The sequence below is a fragment of the Sus scrofa genome, chromosome 11 (genome assembly GCF_054392235.1).
Source record: "Sus scrofa isolate SSC_HxYL_T2T_F1_AM1 chromosome 11, Sscrofa_HxYL_maternal_Yorkshire_Landrace_v2.0, whole genome shotgun sequence".
NCBI classification, from domain to species: domain Eukaryota; kingdom Metazoa; phylum Chordata; class Mammalia; order Artiodactyla; family Suidae; genus Sus; species Sus scrofa.
Window position 1 is genome coordinate 7,764,196 of NC_139393.1, and position 17,624 is coordinate 7,781,819.

A 17,624-nucleotide genomic window follows, 5' to 3' on the forward strand; every position below is an offset into this window, starting at 1 on the left:
TAGCTTATCACTGCTCACTACCACCTCATTTTCCGGAGGAGGAAAGGGAGTGCTGAGCCAGGGCTGAACTCCTCCAGCACCCACATCCTCAGCTGCAAAGGTGCTGCCCGGCCCAGATCCCCTCACCATGAAGCCAGGCCTCCATTCCCAAGGGTGAGACAGAATAAGACGTTCTGCATCCTCGTACAGATATGGCTTATCTCTTTAGCAGCAAACATGCGCTAAGCTAATTCAGAAGTAGGAAATGGCTCATACTAAAACACTGTTGTTTTTAGGAAGCAAAGCAAACAAGCGCCCTAGCCAACTAACACCCGACCAAGCCACTCCAAGAACAGGAGAATGATAGGCTGGCACAGCAAGGGCTCAGGGAGCCGAGTTTGGACTGGATGTTTTCAGCAGGCACCTCCACGATGCCCGGCCCACCAGAGAGCTGTGTGCACACAGACAGCGGCTGCAGGTGGGGGCGCCCGTGCCTCCAGCTGCCCAAGGTCATCTGGCAGGAAGCACGTGGGGGCCCTGGCAGTTTCTGGGGCCACGAGCTAACTGCCAGGTTGCACTTCTGCAATTATGGCCCCCAGGGACCAGCCACGTGAAAGACACTGGTTGCTGTGACTGAGAGCGGCTAAAGCAGTAGCCCTTCTAGTCCAAGGGAGAACTCGGGAAGGAGAAATTGGCAAGTTCAGGGTTTGCGGTGACAAACAGCATGATCAACAGGAGCGCTGCAGCTGGATGATTAACGAGGCACAGGGCCCTGTTTGTTTGGCTTTGAAAGATTATAAATATATCAGGCTTGTCAAGCACAGCCAGTTGGTTACGAATTACGAGTCATCTTTCAATTGTTGTCCCATTTCACCTCCTGTCTTTAACGGAGTGAGCAAACAACTTTCCCCCAGCAGCTGTGGTGGTCCAGGCACCCGGGAGCCTGGCGACACTCCTTCACCCAGGCTGCTGTGCGAGGGAGGGCACGGCTAACTAGACACGCGGCAGGAGTCAGCTAGAAACATCCCTCGGCCCCCCTGCACACTTGGGGTGGATCTGGAGGCTCGGCCCTGAGGCCCCGATGGGTCTGCATCCAGGGATGGTTACTTCCTTGACACTCTTGGATCCCGCCTCTGCAGGTATCACCAGTCACAGAGACAAAGCTGTAAGGGTGTTACTTCTAAAATGCAGTGAAGGTATCTGAGTTTCGAGAGGCTTAAGGATACACTCAAGGACCCACTATTAGATGTTGCTTGCTTTCAAGAAGAGAACATTACACCTGAAAGATGTGTTTAAAGAAAATCACCACACGGCAGCAATCCACAGTACGCCAGTCACTACACCTGCAAACTGGGGCGTCTCTGTGACTTCAGTCTTTGGCGTGAGATAAATACACACATACACACCAACAATAAGCACACATGCTCTGCAGCTTAAAATCTCAGGCTCAGCAATACAAAAGATACTTGAATCATCAGTTCTGGATCCAGTCAGCACCTCCTTCTGACATGGATTCCCTCACCTGTTGAAATCCAGGACAGCAGATATTTAGTTTACCCGGGTTCTTTGTAGTTAAACTCCACATTCATTAATTGGAAGAAAAATTCTCTTTGAAACTTAGGAAACAGTTGCCCTCCAAGTTGACCCAAATCTGAGAAAAGTACAACTTGATCGTTTTTGTTTTCATTCTTTTCCTTAAACGCACTGGCCAGGACTGTTCCTGTTCCTTAAGCCGGTCAGTTGAGCAATATCTCAACAACACAGTTCCCTCTCCTCGCTGCATTTCTCCCATACAATGAAAGCATTCAATATTGCACAACCTATGGGGCTGGCACCTGGCAGCCGAGCCAGAGCTGTCCGGGCCTCACACAGAACTGCCCTCGGCCACGCCGCCCCTCACCCCTCTGCTCTCTAGAAGGCTGGGCGAGTCAACAGCAAGAACAGGACCTGGGAGTTCCCGTCGTGGCGCAGTGGTTAACGAATCCAACTAGGAACCATGAGGTTGCGGGTTCGATCCCTGGCTTTGCTCAGTGGGTTAACGATCCGGCGTTGCCGTGAGCTGTGGTGTAGGTTGCAGACGCGGCTCAGATCCCGCGTTGCTGTGGCTCTGGCGTAGGCCGGTGGCTACAGATCCGATTCGACCCCTGGCCTGGGAACCTCCATATGCCGCGGGTGAGGCCCAAGAAATAGCAACAACAACAACAAAAAAGACAAAAAAAAAAAGAACAGGACCTGAAGGGCTTCCTACCAGGCGAGAAAAAAGGCAAAGACCCCAGCCTTATCCTGCTCTCATTCACAATCCCTGCTAGTTATGGGATAGGAGTTCCTAAGAAAAGATGGGACAATTAAATAAACTCTGGTTCCAAAAGTAGCCCACAGGTAATGAGAGTTACTAAGAATACCTCATGATTTTTGCTTGTTGGGTTCAAAGGAAGTGTGGATGCAAGCACGACCACCCACCCAGTCACATGAGCCAGAAGTCACCAGTACCCTTGCCTCTCGACTTCACCCCTGCACGAAGGAGGGCACCTGGTCCTGTCGAGCATAGCTCCCATGGGCCTAGAATCCACCGCTGTCCCCGGACTGGTGGTCTCTGTGCTGCAGTCCTGCCTTCCCCACCCCTCCAGCCAGACGCAGCAGTGAGGGCCCCAAATGCAAGCTCAACCAGATCTCCTTCCTGCCAGGCTCCTCATCACCCACAAAATAGAGTCCCAACACCTAAGCGTGGTGTGCAAAGCCCTGCAGGACCAGCTGCCCCTCTTCTGGGCTCCCAGCACCGACCGTGCCTCCCTGTGACCCACATATCTCACTGTCGCGCGATCGGATGTGTGTGTCATCGTCTCCCTCTTCACTGTGAGACCCTCGAGGGCAGGCCCTGTGCCTTTCGTGTCTGGCCCACCAGCACCTGACATGGGAAAGGCTCATGTACTAAATAGATGTAAAACCTAAAAAATAATTTTTATTTTTTTTTTTTTTTTTTTTTTTTTTTTTTTTGTCTTTTGTCTTTTTTTTGTTGTTGTCGTTGCTATTTCTTGGGCCGCTCCCGCGGCATATGGAGGTTCCCAGGCTAGGGGTCCAATCGGAGCTGTAGCCACCGGCCTACACCAGAGCCACAGCAACGCGGGATCCGAGCCGCGTCTGCAACCTACACCACAGCTCACGGCAACGCCGGATCGTTAACCCACTGAGCAAGGGCAGGGACCGAACCCGCAACCTCATGGTTCCTAGTCGGATTCGTTAACCACTGCGCCACGATGGGAACTCCTAAAAAATAATTTTTATACCTTGCCTTATTCAAGACAGGACTCGCGATGGCAAATGAGTAAAGTTTACAAATTGAGCTTCCATCCCAATCACACCACGAATTTACTGGGATGAGCACACAGGTTTGTGAACACAGCAAATGAGCCGTACGGTCTGAGACCACCTTCGGGAGTCTTCACATAAATATTAATGATCACGGCCATCTGACATATGTATCAAGCACTTCATACTAAATCCCCGGAAGTCTCTAAAGCAGAGTTTTCTTCTTTTTACAGGTGAAGAAACTAGGGAAGGAAAGGTTAAAAACGTGTCCAGAGTCACGCCATCACTAAAGAGAAAAGATCTGGGCCGGAGACTTTTTCTCTCCAAGCCCCGGGCTCCTCCTGTTGTGTCATGCCGCCTCTCTGTTCACAGCTTGGCTCCTGACCCAGTGAGCACGCCAGCATCTTAGAACAGTTTCCTTATGTCACGGTCAGCAACGACTGTGGCAGACACTGCAGTGTGGCCTTAAAGGAAGAGGCTGGCACTCATGCCTAGAGGAAGCACTGCCGAATGCCTGGTCATGCCTGTCCTTCCCCATGACCTGCACCTCCAGCTCACGCTCAGGAGATGAAGCAAGCCTTAGCAGATGCCAAAAAAATACCCCGACCTAAACAAGTGAAGAGGCAACTGCCCGGAGGGACCCTGGAAACAACTGTAAGACCTGCAAGCCCCTGGGAGGGAGGGTTCGCTCCAAACCCCTCTGCGACTCCTCCGTGGCAGGGCACCAGGTCTGCTTTCCAGGAGTGGGCTCGGTCTCAGAGACACTCAAGACAGAGGTGGCTCACCTGGGTTTCAGGCTCTGGGGATGACGATGGGGAGGGATGGGCTGGGGGAGAGATGGCTCCAGGCAAAGACACAGTGACGTACAGCCCCCATGAGCCCAGTGGGATGAGCTCCTAGATGGGAACAGCCTCAGGCGGACTTGTTACTACAAAACTGCTGCTCCTCCACGTAGAGTGAGCCCGTTCAAAGAGCCCCCCCGCATCACTGGAAAAGGCAGAGAGAAGTTCCCAGCCATGAGTCAGGCCAACTTCACCAGCAGGGCAACCCACAGCCAGGACAAGGCAGCACACTGCAGCAGCAAGACTGAGGCTGGCTGAGAGGGAGGGAGAGGGGAGAAGGGAACCATTGCTCACTGAGAGCCTGCTCTGCGCCAAGTCCTGGGGTTCAGGCCCTGGCCCCAGATGAAAAACACCATCCAGGGAGTTCCGGTCGTGGCTCAGGGTTAACAAATCCAACTAGGAACCATGAGGTTGCGGGTTCGATCTCTGCCCTTGCTCAGTGGGTTAACGATCCGGCGTTGCCGTGAGCTGTGGTGTAGGTTGCAGACGCAGCTCGGATCCCGAGTTGCTGTGGCTCTGGCGTAGGCCGATGGCTACAGCTCCGATTAGACCCCTAGCCTGGGAACCTCCATATGCCGAGGGAGCAGCCCAAGAAATGGCAAAGAGACAAAAAAAAAAAAAAAAAGGAAAGAAAGAAAGAAAAAAGAAAAACACCATCCATAGCAGATGCTGCTCTTGCTCCACTCAAAACCACTCCAGCCTCCTCTATCAAGACTCCCTATGCACTAAAGTCCATAAAGCTAAAGACTCCATTTTCCAAACTCCCTGCCCAATCGTAAGAACAATAGCAACTTATTCCAGGCATACTCCCTGCTCCGGGCACAGGATGCAGTGTGAGAATGTTAAGTGCCCACCACGAGGCCAAGCAGAAGCTGGGGGGGAGGGTGGGGCCTCTGGACCTTCCCCAGCAGGAGTGATGAAGGCGCTAATGTCTAGTCAGTCTCTAATCTCGTGGGCACCAGGCGGCACCAGCACAGCTTCCTGGTTCAGCAGCAGAGGGAGTGTGGTTTGGGGCTAGCAGTGGAGCAGAGGTGCAGCACCTACCAGGCCCAGACCGGTTGGCACCTCCTTCCGCAGCCATTCTGTAGCCCAGGGGATCTCAAAGGAGGGGGTCACTGGACCAGCAGTATCAGCGGCACCTCAGAACTTGCAACAAATGCAAACACTCGGAGCCCACCCCAGACCCACGGTATTAGAAACACTGTGTGGCCCAGTAACTTGACTTTATCGAGACTTTGGTAACCATGATACATGCTAAAGCTGCAGAACCCAAGCTACAAGCCATGGCCTAGAATAAAGCCACCTTGGCTAAAACTAACTGGAGTGGAACCTGTTGTCTGCAACTGAACCCTGACTGATACGCAGCCCTGTCCTCATGCTGTCCATGGGGAGAGCAATCCATTATGACAAAACAGCAGGATGTTTGGGAGAACAAAAAAGGGCACTTCACCCAGTCAAGAAGTGTAATTTCCCAACGATTTCTGTTGCATATCCTCAAAATTTTCTGAACACGTACCCTTGGTAGTTATGCTTAGTTCGAAATTTTATACATATTCTATTTACGTATCCTAAAACCCATACAGAGATAACCTTAACAGATGAGGGTTTAAAATGAACATAAACATGGAGTTCCCACTGTGGTGCAATGGGTTAAGAATCAGACCACAGAGGATCAAGTTCCTGCAAAGGCACAGGTTCCACCCCTGGCCTAGCACAGTGGGTTAAAGGATCTGATGTTGCCACAGCTGTAGCAATCCATCGCAGCCGTGGCTCGGATTCAATCCCTAGCCCAGGAACTTCCATATGCTGTGGGTTTGGGAAAAAAAAAATTCAATAAGAAAGCAAACAACCCAATTAAAAAACAGGCAAAAGATCTGAGTAGACACATCATTTAAAAGAAGATATATGGATGGCACGGATGCTCAACACTACTAGGGAAGTGCAAATTAACATCACAGTGCTATACCACTACTTACCGACTGGGATGGCTAAAATCAAAACGACCAACTATACCAAGCACTGGCAAAGATGGAGAGGAACTGGAGCTCCCGCACACCGCAGGCGCTACAGCAAAGTGATACGGTCACTTTGGGAAAGCCTGGCAGGTTTTAAAAGTTAAACACACTTCCATGCCACTTCTACGTACCTTCTCAGAAGAAAGAAAAGAATGTATCCATACAAAGACTTGTGCATAAAAGTTTACAGCACCTCTATTCAGAATCTCAAAAAATTGTAAACAAAAAAGTAGATTAAACCAGATGGAAAGAGGAGACAAAACCATTATGGTTAAAGATAATAATACAGTATAGTCAAGAATCACCTAAAATGGAGTTCCTGTTGTGGCACAGCAGAAACAAACTGGATTAGGAACCATGAGGTTGTGGGTTGGATCCCTGGCCTTGCTCAATGGGTTAAGGATGTGGCGTTGCTGTGAGCTGTGCTGTAGGTCACGGATGAGCTCGGATCTGGCATTGCCGTGGCTGTGGTGAAGTCCAGCAGCTGTAGCTCTGATTGGAGGTTCCTAGCCTGGGAACCTCCATGTGCAGTGGGTATGGCCCTAAAAAGCAAAAAAAAAAAAAAAAAAAAATCAACTAAAATGAAAATAATGCTCTTGAAACTCCCATTCTAAGAGACTACAATATTAAGCAATTAAACCTTTAAAAGAAAACAGCAGGGAACTTTATCAGCGGAAAACTATTATAATTATTCTCTCATTTTTAAAATTACGTAGCACGGGTAAGACAGTAAGTAAAGACAATGTGGTACTTTATCACCTTATATTATTTCTATTAATATAGAGAAACATTTTTCATTAGGAAAAAACTATAAACAAGCCTTGACAAGTAAATGGATTAACTGTGGTTTGTCCATCCCAAAGAAGACTACTTAGCCAGAAAAGGAATGAACTCCTGACATACGAACAACCTGGATCAATTTCCCAATAATCACACAAAGTGGGAGAAGTGAGACTAAAGGGAGGCATACTACATGATTCTATTTCTATAAAACTCTAGAAACAGCAAATTAACCTACAGTGACAAAGAACAGTTTCAGTAGTGGCCTGGAAATAACAGGACGAGGAGGGAGGGACAGATTATCAGAAAGGAGCTCAAAGAAACTTGAAGGCAACAGATAAACTCATTATCTTGCTCACGGCGATGGTTTCTTGAGTGTAGATACACGTCAAAATTGATCACATTGCACATTTACAATATGTACAGATTACTGTATGCTAGTTATCTCTCAATGAAAGTGTTGAAAAGAAAAAAAGTAGGAGTTCCCGTCGTGGCGCAGTGGTTAACGAATCCGACTAAGAACCATGACGTTGCGGGTTCGGTCCCTGCCCTTGCTCAGTGGGTTAACGATCCGGCGTTGCCGAGAGCTGTGGTGTAGGTTGCAGATGCGGCTCAGATCCTGCGTTGCTGTGGCTCTGGCGTAGGCCAGTGGCTACAGCTCCGATTCAACCCCTAGCCTGGGAAATAGCGACAACAACAACAACAAAAAGACAAAAGACAAAAGACAAAAAAAAAGAAAAAAGAAAAAAGTACACTCAATTTACACGGTAATTTTTAAAAAGAGGTGCCCCACAGCCTTTGTGAATGGGTTAGCTAAAATCAGTGTAGCTATGATTTAACCATTCACTGGTCTGGGAGGCTTAAACGACAGCAATGTATTGGCTTAGACTCTGGAGGCTAGAAGTCCAAGTTCAAGGTGTGGGCAGGGTTGGTTCCTCAGAGGCCTCGCTCCTCGGTCTGCGGACGGCCACCTTCCCCTGCGTCCGCACGCGCTCCTCCCTCTGTGCAAGGGCCTGTCTGTGTCTTCGTCATCTTTTCTCATGACTCATATGTGATTACCGCCCACCTTAGTGGCCTCACTGTAATTTAACCCCCTCTCTAAAACCCCACCTCCCAATACAGTCACGTTCCGAGGGCCTGAGCGTTAGGGCTTCAACATATGAACAGGGGAAAAGAGCGAATTCAGCCCATGACAAACCATGTTTTCCAGCTGCATTCCAGCACTTTCCACACAGTTCATTCAGACACAGGCTAATTTCTTTTAGGATATTCTGGTTGTGTGAACTGCATGATTCACAGACAGCTTTTCTTGAATTAGTAATTCTACTAAACGACCAAAGGCGATACCTGAGTCCCTGAAACCCCACACAGACAGGAGATACACAGGGAGGCGGTGCGGTGGGAGGCAGGCCTGGGAGCCGGTCTTTCCAACATGTCCAAGAGGAACAGGAAGAGATGGGATCGCAGAGTAGCCCTCTCTTTATCTCAGGTCGTATCTTACCCCCACTACTTGGGTGGACCCACAGGAGGTTTTGTCAGGTTTGGTCTGAAGCCTGTTGGTGCCCGACACCTGCATAGACACCCCGAGTCCCAAGGTGAAACCATGACTTGATGACCAAAATAAGTGGCCGAGTTTCCAGGCAGAGCTCCTTCCTGGCTGTGAGGCCAAGCTGGCAGCTGCTGCATTTGTGAGCCCCCCTTTCTACTGATGCCAAGGGTCGGAAATTCAAGCCTGAGTTCAGCAGGTGGGGAGACCAGGAGTGATGTGAAGCGGGATGCTCATCCACCAGCCACCTGCCGAGTGAGACCCCCATGTGGGCCTTTCAAAGGCCTCAGGTCTCTAGTCCATACGCTGAAATGTGTTTTGGTTCAGATGATCTAACAAAGTTCAATTTATAATTTGCAATTTAAAAATACTTTTATTTTGAACTAGATTAAGACTCATTTGGAATTCCCCAGTGGCTCAGTGGGTTAAGGATCTGATATTGTCACTGCTGTAGCTTGGGTTGCTGCTGTGACACGAGTTCAATCCCTGCCCCGGGAACTTCTGCATGCTGTGGGAGTAGCCAAAAAAAAAAAAAGGCTCATATAAAGTTGCAAAATAACACAGAGAATTCCCATGTACACTTCACTCCGCTTCCCTGACAATACAACCTTAGACAACAACAGCATGTTGTCAAAACCAGGAGCCTCACATTGGTACAATACTCTTGAGTCAGATATAGACCTTCAAGTAACATTTTAAAGATAAAAATTCGTGTATTCTGCTAAACAAAGCCAGAAAAAGACACTATCTTTTCATATCAAGGCGCTTACATTTTAAATAGACATACAAAGATAGCTCTCCAAATAACACTCAAATAAAATCCAAAATATATTTTAAGGCCTTTTTTTTTTTTTTCCCCAAAAATGTGAGAGGTGGTACAGAGGGTATGGGCTTTGAAATTAGACAAATCTAGGTCTGACTTCAGCTTTGCTGCTTAAGATTTGTGTGTCGCTGGGCAAGGACTATCCCTGAACCTGGTTTTCTTGGTATAAGATGGTGAATATTGTGCTGTATGGAAGAAACAGAACCTGGGTCCCAGGTTCCAAAGTGGCTCTGCAATAACCAGCTGTGCGGTGGCTCTGTGTAAGACCCACGTCTACCTGTGGCCTGCTCAAGTCCAGATGTCCCATTTTAGCTAAGAGCTATAATTTCTGTTATTTAAAAAAAATACATCCAAGGGAGTTCCTGGCATGGTGCAGCAGAAACGAATCCAACTAGGAACCATGAGGTTTCAGGTTCGATCCCTGGCCTCACTCAGTGGGTTAAAGATCCGGCGTTGCCGTGAGCTGTGGTATAGGCTGCAGACGCGGCTTGGATCCTGCATTGCTGTGGCTGTGGCGTAGGCTGGCAGCAACAGCTCCGATTCGACCCCTAGCCTGGGAACTTCCATAGGTCATGGGTACGGCCCTAAAAAGACAAAAGATAAAAAAAAAAAAAAATACATTCTAGACTTCCACTTTCAGATGTAAGAGTGAATATACACATCTAACTCGCTCCCTCCCCAGATACACGAAGACCATAGTAAAGAGCTGTTTTAAAGACACATCCACCGGACAGGCAGGACAGGAGAGGAGACAACGACAGCAACGTCACAGAGCTAGGAAGCGGATGAGTGAGTGATGACAGGCTGAGGGACAGGCCTGGAGGTGGCAGCGATAAAGGTAAGGGGGGACGCACTTCACACTCTGGAACCTGAGCAAAGCTCAGGAACCAACCACACCAGGTGCTTCTGGAGACACAAAAAGGGCTGGGTGAGAAGCCGAGACACAGATTTCTGGATTGCATCCCCTGCTCCTGCCACGGGGAGACGGAGTTCCCCCCACCCGCCCAGAGACTAGAGAGTTAACTCTTTTAAGTGCAAAACAGGAGTGTGTGGACTGGAAAGGTGAAAGCAATATATCAAAACCAAGGGAAAAAATGACTGTACACACAATGAATGCTGAATGCTGAGACCCCCCCGCCCTCTTCCCCTGCTTAGCTTCCAGAACACAAGTGGCCAGATCTTAAGCCTCTAGGCAGGAGGTGAAAATTCTGCTATGGAGTATCTGACCAACCCAAGGGAAATGATCCAAAGACACTGAAATCAGGGAATGCTCAACAAATGGTTCACCCAGCCAGCTCACCCTACAAGGAAACTCACACTTAACAAAAAAATAATTCTTGGAGCTCAGAGCTTCCAGTAAGTACTTTGGTTATCAATTCTATCATGAAGACAAATACAAAACAAACAAAAGAGGAGTTCCCGTCAAGTCGTGGTGCAGTGAAAACCAATCTGACTAGGAACCATGAGGTCACAGGTTCAATCCCTGGCCTTGCTCAGTGGGTTAGGATCCTGACTTGCCTCGAGCTGTGGTGTAGGTCGCAGATGCGGCTCTGATCTGGTGTTGCTGTGGCTCTGGTATAGGCCAGTGGCTACAGGTCCAATTAGACCCCTAGCCTGGGGACCTCCGTGTGCCATGGGTTCAGCCCTAACAAAACAAAAAAAGACAGACAGACAGACAGACAGACAGAAAGAAAGAAAAAGAAAAAAGCAACTGGGAGTTAATGCAGAGAGAAGAAAACTTTCCCCAAAATAATTAATATCCTCAAAGATGACAGCAGATGTATGCAAAAGGAATAGAGTAGTGTTTAAAAGAAAGAAAGAAACAAACAAACATGCAGCAAAAAGCAAAAAGAGCTGAGGAAATTAAAAACATGAAACACAGATGACAGATTAAAGAGGCTGAAAATAAAGTTGATGGGAAATATCCCAGAAACGACAGCAAAAAGACAGACAGAAAATGTAAGATAAAGAAAAAACAGAGAATGAGTCCAGTAGGTACGACATTAAATAAAAGTCTCAGAAAGAGAGGAAAGAAAAATAGAAAAGGGAAACAGTCTCAGAAAGAAAAGAGAGGGAGTTCCCATCAAGGTGCAGTGAATCCAATTAGTATCCATGAGGATGCGAGTTCAATCCCTGGCCTCACTCAGTGGGTTAAGGATCCAGCGTTGCTGTGAGCTGTAGTGCAGGTCACAGAAGTGGCCTAGATCCTGTGTTGCTGTGGCTAGGTCGGCCCTAGCCTGGGAACCTCCATATGCCATGAGTGAGGCCCTAAAAAGCAAAAAAAAAAAAAAAAAGCAAAGAAAAAAAAAAGAGAAATGGAAAAGAGGAAAGCATCAACAAAACTATTGAAGAGGATTCCCCAGAACAGAAGTGCATAAGATTCCAGAATGAAAGGGTGCACCAAGCACCGAACACAATGGATGAAAATAGACCAAGGAACATCATCTGGAAATTTCTAAACACTGGGGACCACTGGGACCGAAAAAGATCCTACAGGTTTGCATAAAGCTAAAACAGGTCTAATACAAGAATCAGGAAACACATTGACATCAGACTTTTAAAAGCAAAAAGACAATGGACGGAGGGTCCAGTTGTAGGTAAGACGGCCAACAGACCCTCCACCCAGACTCTCCCTTGGACTGCCTTTATAAAACCTGGACAGAATGACACAGCAGCTGTTTGAGGAATCTGAAAAGTAAACAGGCAGATTGAGAAAAAAAGACCAGAATCCAAAGTACCACCAAACCAACAACAAACCTCTAAAATATCCAGCTTTGACTCAAGATGGTATGACAGTCACGGCAGCAAGAGCCTGGAGTACCAAAAACATGGACTATTATTCAGCAATAAAAAGGAACAAATTATTTATTCATGTAATAGAAAGGATGACTCATGCATTTTGCTAAATGAAATAAGCCAAGTCCAAAAGACTATACTATGGTTCCATTTATTTAACATTCTGGAAAAGGCCACATGATAGGCAGGGACAGAAAACAGATCAATGATTGCTAGGGGACAAGGTACAGGGAAGGGTTGACAGAAAGGGGAGGCATGAGGGCATTTTTGTGATAGAACTATTCTGTACTGTAACTGTGGTGGTGGAGATACAACACTATGCATCTGTCAAAACCCACAGAACTATGCACCACAAAAAGTGAAATTTGCTATGGGTAAATTAAAAAAAAAAAAAACAGGATGTGGAAGGAACACCCTCAAAAATATAAGCCATAACAACCATGACCAATGAATACCATAACTACACTGAAAGGGTGAAGAAAAGTACTTTGGAGCTTTGAAAACAGTACTTAACAGGATACTGTAGGGTTTGAGACAAAAAGAACGCCCCAAACACCTTCTGTGGTCAGTAAATTTGTTTCTTAGAGAGGATGGCCTAGGAATTCTCAAATTAATTTATGTGCATGCTGGCGTTGAACAGCACAATAAATACAGCATAGTTCATGAGAGCCAGGTTTCCCACTGTCAGAGAAAGAAGTTAAAAATAAGGAAAGGAATTATAATTAGAATGGATAAGCAATGAGGTCCTACTGCATAACCCAGAGAACTATATCCAAATGCTAGGGATAGACCATGACTGAGGAAATACGAGAAAAAGAACGTATATATGTATAACTGGGTCACTTTGCTGTACAAATTGGCACAACATTGTAAATCAACTATAATTTTTTAAAAAAATTTTTGATAAAAAAAAATAAGGAAAGGGGGAAAGTCAGAATGAATCCTGTGGTATTGGGTTAGAATCAGAGGTAACAGTATGAACTCACGAGATTTAAGTATGTATACAGATGGATAGATAAATAAGCAAATAAATGTATGTGTATAATGTGTTATTAGACATACATATATTTCTCAGTCCCATCTTCTGATAAGACTTATAAGCAATGACACCCCAACAACTGTGAGCAGACCTAGTGCCTAGATGGTGGTCTCTAAATACCTTGATCCATTAAAGGGAACCAGGGATCCTTGAAGAAGTCGTTGATCCAGCTGAGAAAGGGGAAACATAAAATGAGACTGGAGTGTCTTGTGGGATCAGAAAATAAGAAAGTATTCAAAAAAGGATGGAGGAGTTCCCGTCATGGCTCAGTGACTAACAAACCCAACTGGCATCCATGAGGACGTGGGTTCAATCCCTGGCCTTGCTCAGTGGGATCCGGCATTGTCGTGTACTGTGGTGTAGGTCTCAGACTTGGCTGGATGTGGCTATGGCATAGGCCAGCAGCTATAGCTCAGAATCAACTCCTAGACTGGAAACCATATGCCGTGAGTATGGCCTGAAAAACACACACACACACATACACACAGAAGAGGATGGAGACACAAGACTGAAATAACATAGGAACCAGCATGAAAGTGTCCCCAGTGGCCAAAGCTGAACAATTCAAGGTACAATATAAATAAGTAATTACATTAGAGCCAATAGGATAAAATAAATACCCATGGGTCAGTACTAACATACATACATACATACATACATGGGGGAGAAAAGGCAGCTCTTCCTTACAGAATTCCAATTAACAAATGGAGATGAAATGAGGAAAATACAAAAGCACCATTAGAACATCATAGTAATAATTGCTGCAGGCAAGAGTCACCAACAAATGCTACTGTCAGTGGGCAAAAGCTTGAGGAGAAACTCGATATTTGCGTAATACAACAGTATTGCCCAAGATATATATTAACTACAAAAAAGGAAAAATAGTAACTTTACCCAGTGTCTTAGGCCAAGTGAGGAAGGCACACACCACCAGGAATAAGAATGAGCAACAGGGAGTTCCCATCGTGGCTCAGTGGTTAACAAATCCGACTAGGAACCATGAGGTTGCGGGTTCGATCCCTGGCCTCGCTCAGTGGGTTAAGGATCCGGTGTTGCCGTGAGCTGTGGTGTAGGCCGAAGACGCGGCTTGGATCCCGAGTTGCTGTGGCTCTGGCATAGACTGGCAGCTACAGCTCCGATTCGACCCCTAGCCTGGGAACCTCCATATGCCGCAGGAGCGGCCCAAAAAAATGGCAAAAAAAGACAAAAAAAGACAAAAAGAAAAAAAGAAAAGAATGACCAACAGCCCAAATCCCTTGACCTGATACACTGAGAAGAACAGAGCCCCTCTTGTCACATCCTTGCTAAAAACCCACCATGAGAAATCAACAGACTGCAGGAACAGTCTACAAAATAACAAATTCATATTCTTTCAATAGTGACAAAATCATGAACATGAGGAGGTAAAGACTGAGGAACTATCACCGACTGGGAGGAACTAAGCAGAAATAACATCTAAATGGAACGTGGCATCTTGCATTGGCTCCTTTCACAGAAAAGGGGCATTGGTGGAAAAACGGATGAACCCCACATAAAGATGCAGTCTAGTTAATAGTATTACACCAAAGCCAATGTCTTGGTTTTGATAACCATAATATGATTATCTAAGATGTAAACATTAGGGGAAGCTGGGTGAAGAATATAGGAAAACCCTCTGCTATTTGCACTTTTCATACAAGTCTAAGATCACTGCAAAATAAAAGTTGTTTAAAGTACCTACTATGTGAAAATGTCATCTTACACCCTAAGCTGACCTGTCACAGCCAGCGGCTAAGGTTTACTCAGTAACGCCATGGACTCATAGATGACCCCAGAGCTCAACCCCCACGGACCGTCTGAGCTGGTGCCCGGGCCACCCGGCTGCTCCTTTAGCCTTTTTTTCTACATTAGCCAATGGGTCTGGCTATCATTCCAAGGCCTTGGGCTTTGCTGGACCAGAAAAAGGAAGAGGAAGGGGAAGCAAATAGCCTCGGGGATGGAAGCCGCCTTCCTGTGCTCTTCTACGCTGCTCTCGGCTCCAGTTGTGTGGAGCTCAAACCTCCACGGAAGCCACTCTTTCACTGTGTCCAAAAGATTACAGAATGAGACTGTAGGCTGGACCTGGGCCACCTGCTTTTACCCTCAGAATTTTTAAAACCATCTTCATGTTGACAAATATGAGCTTATATGTCCCATTTGCAGGGAAATACCTAAGCAGCTGCCAGGCGGTAGCAAGACTGTTCATGTTCAGAAGCTCCTCCACATAAAAGCAGGTCAAGTCCTGAAAGCCTTTCTTAAGCACACCGTCAGCCTCCAGGTCGCCTGGGAGGGGTTTACGTTTGCAGCCCAGAGATTCTCTTCAAAGCCAGGCCTGGGCTCCTCCCCTGGGCCGGTGTGTGTTCTCTCAGGCCTACTTCCCCAGCAAATCCGTGTTTTCTACATGGAGATGCGCTGAGGGAGATACTGCCTGCCTGTGCGGGGACAATCCCCTCAGCAGCTCCACACCCACCACCCCAAAGCGCTCTGGGTCAGGCAAACCGAGAGGGGCCGTGGACGGAGGACGTGTCCACGGCTTGGGGCCAACATTTCCTCACTCCGGCCTCCAGGTCTTCGGACAAACTCCCGGCGTCCCCCAGAAGGGGGCTGCTAGGCTGCCGTGTGGAGCCTCCTGGCCAGGACACTTCGAATCCTTTGTCTCTGCCTGTCATCTGTCCTGTCGCTCCTGATGCCTGTGGACTGCGGAGCTTCACCCATTACACAGGAACCGCGCCCTCTCGAACCTTTCCTAGCATCAAGTGGCTCGGTTCACACGCGAGGCCAACATGCATGGATTTTTCACTGGTTTCCACTGTCTTAAATTACTTCTTGTTTGTAATTCATATTAGTAAACACTTCATGGACATGATACGGGGTTTAAAACGTTTGTAAGATGCCTCAGGTTCAGCACGAGCAGAACAAGCACAGTGTAGACCACAGGGCTGGGGGCCAAGCCCCTGACCCTGGTCACCGGTGATGAGCAGCGCTCTCTCGAGAGAATGGCTTTGTGGTAACCATGGAGAGGGCGTCTGCGCCTCCCGTGATGCACGAGAGGAGATTCTAGAGCCGATGGATGCTTGGTATGCTGTTTCCAGAATCAACATAGCAGGAGGCTGACACAATGGTGCGGAAGATTTTGGGCAGAAATCTACTGATCTACCCAATGTTTAAAAACAATCAAAGACTGATTCAAAAAAGAGTTCTACGGGTTACACTGCTGAGGCCCTTCCTATGTGTCAGGCACAGGCATGGCCACAACGAACTCTGAGAACAACGCCACAATGGAGACGTTCCCATTCCCAGATGATAACAAGGGAACCAGGGTCCTGACCAGGAAAGGAACTTGTCCAAAGTCACATGGCTAATTAGGGGCGACACAGAGATTCAGACTGGGTCTCTGACTACAGAACCCCTAACTACCAAGTTAACATTTCAGGTAACCACCTCGGGCTCAGGTTAACTCTGTGGAGGAACGCGCGTGCTTCTCTAACCAAAGGCACGATCCTTTTCCTCACAACACTCATCCAAGAGGGCTGGCCTGTGAGCCCCGTGTCAACCTCACAACACCCCTCTCAGGGCTGGTCTCCCCGCATCAGCCTCACAACACCCGCACAGGGCTGGTCTCCCCGCGCCGCTGACCCCACGCCTTGGGAATCCACACTACTGGAAGCCCGGCGCGCCTGTCCACTGCCAGGGCTCAGGAAGTGGCTCTCTACCAGGGGCCATACGGCCCCCAGGGGACCCTGGGCAATGCCAGAAGATATTTTTGTCACAACTGGGGTGTCTTTTGCTGGGTGGGTAGTCCTGGGGAGCAGCCAGTTGGCGAGTAATCATCCTACAGCACACGGGGCTCCCGACTCCCCACCCAGACCAGCCCACGATGACAAAGGTGTTGCTGAGGTTGAAAAGCTACAGGAGCAGCAGTGTCCCAGAGGGGCAGGTGAGATGAAGGATCACTGCCACGAGGTCAGGAAGCCGGGTCAGAGGGCAGCTCTCTCTCTGCCACTCACCTGCGGGCTCCTTCCCTGCAGCTAATGAGTGCATTTAGGGCTAGCTGTGACAGCTTCCCATGAACAGTATGCTGGCAAGAGTTTTCAAATTCAAAATACTGTCCTGACTAGCTAAGGTGACTGTGGCGGCCTGTCTTAGGGCACTCTAGGGGAGAGCGAGGTGTGGCATGGCTAAGGTCTCAGGGGTTCTGGCAGGCAGGGGCCAGGAGAGGGGGGGCCTCTGAGGCTGGTCAGGAGGCCTGGGGCTGCTCCCTAAGGGGTTCTGCAGGAAGCGGGCAGGTAAGGGGGCTCAAACCCGACCCCTGCAAACACAGCCAGCTCCACTCCAGGAACTAAAACAAGACCTGTGTGACATTCCCTTGGCGAGAAGTTTAAGGTCAGAGTTCTGTCAGGAAGGAAGCAGCCTGAGAAGTCAGACAGACCTGGTTTTGGGTTCCAGCCTTAAACTGCTCTGGCCACGTGACCACGGCCAG

At 48.0% G+C, this 17,624-nt stretch overlaps 1 protein-coding gene across 3 annotated transcripts in view; it reads right to left on the minus strand.

Moving 5' to 3' along the window:
• The window catches only part of LOC110255292 (uncharacterized), an 82,430-nt gene that overhangs the window by 53,130 nt on the left and 11,676 nt on the right, over positions 1 to 17,624 (minus strand). The gene's annotated exons all lie outside the window — the stretch shown is intronic.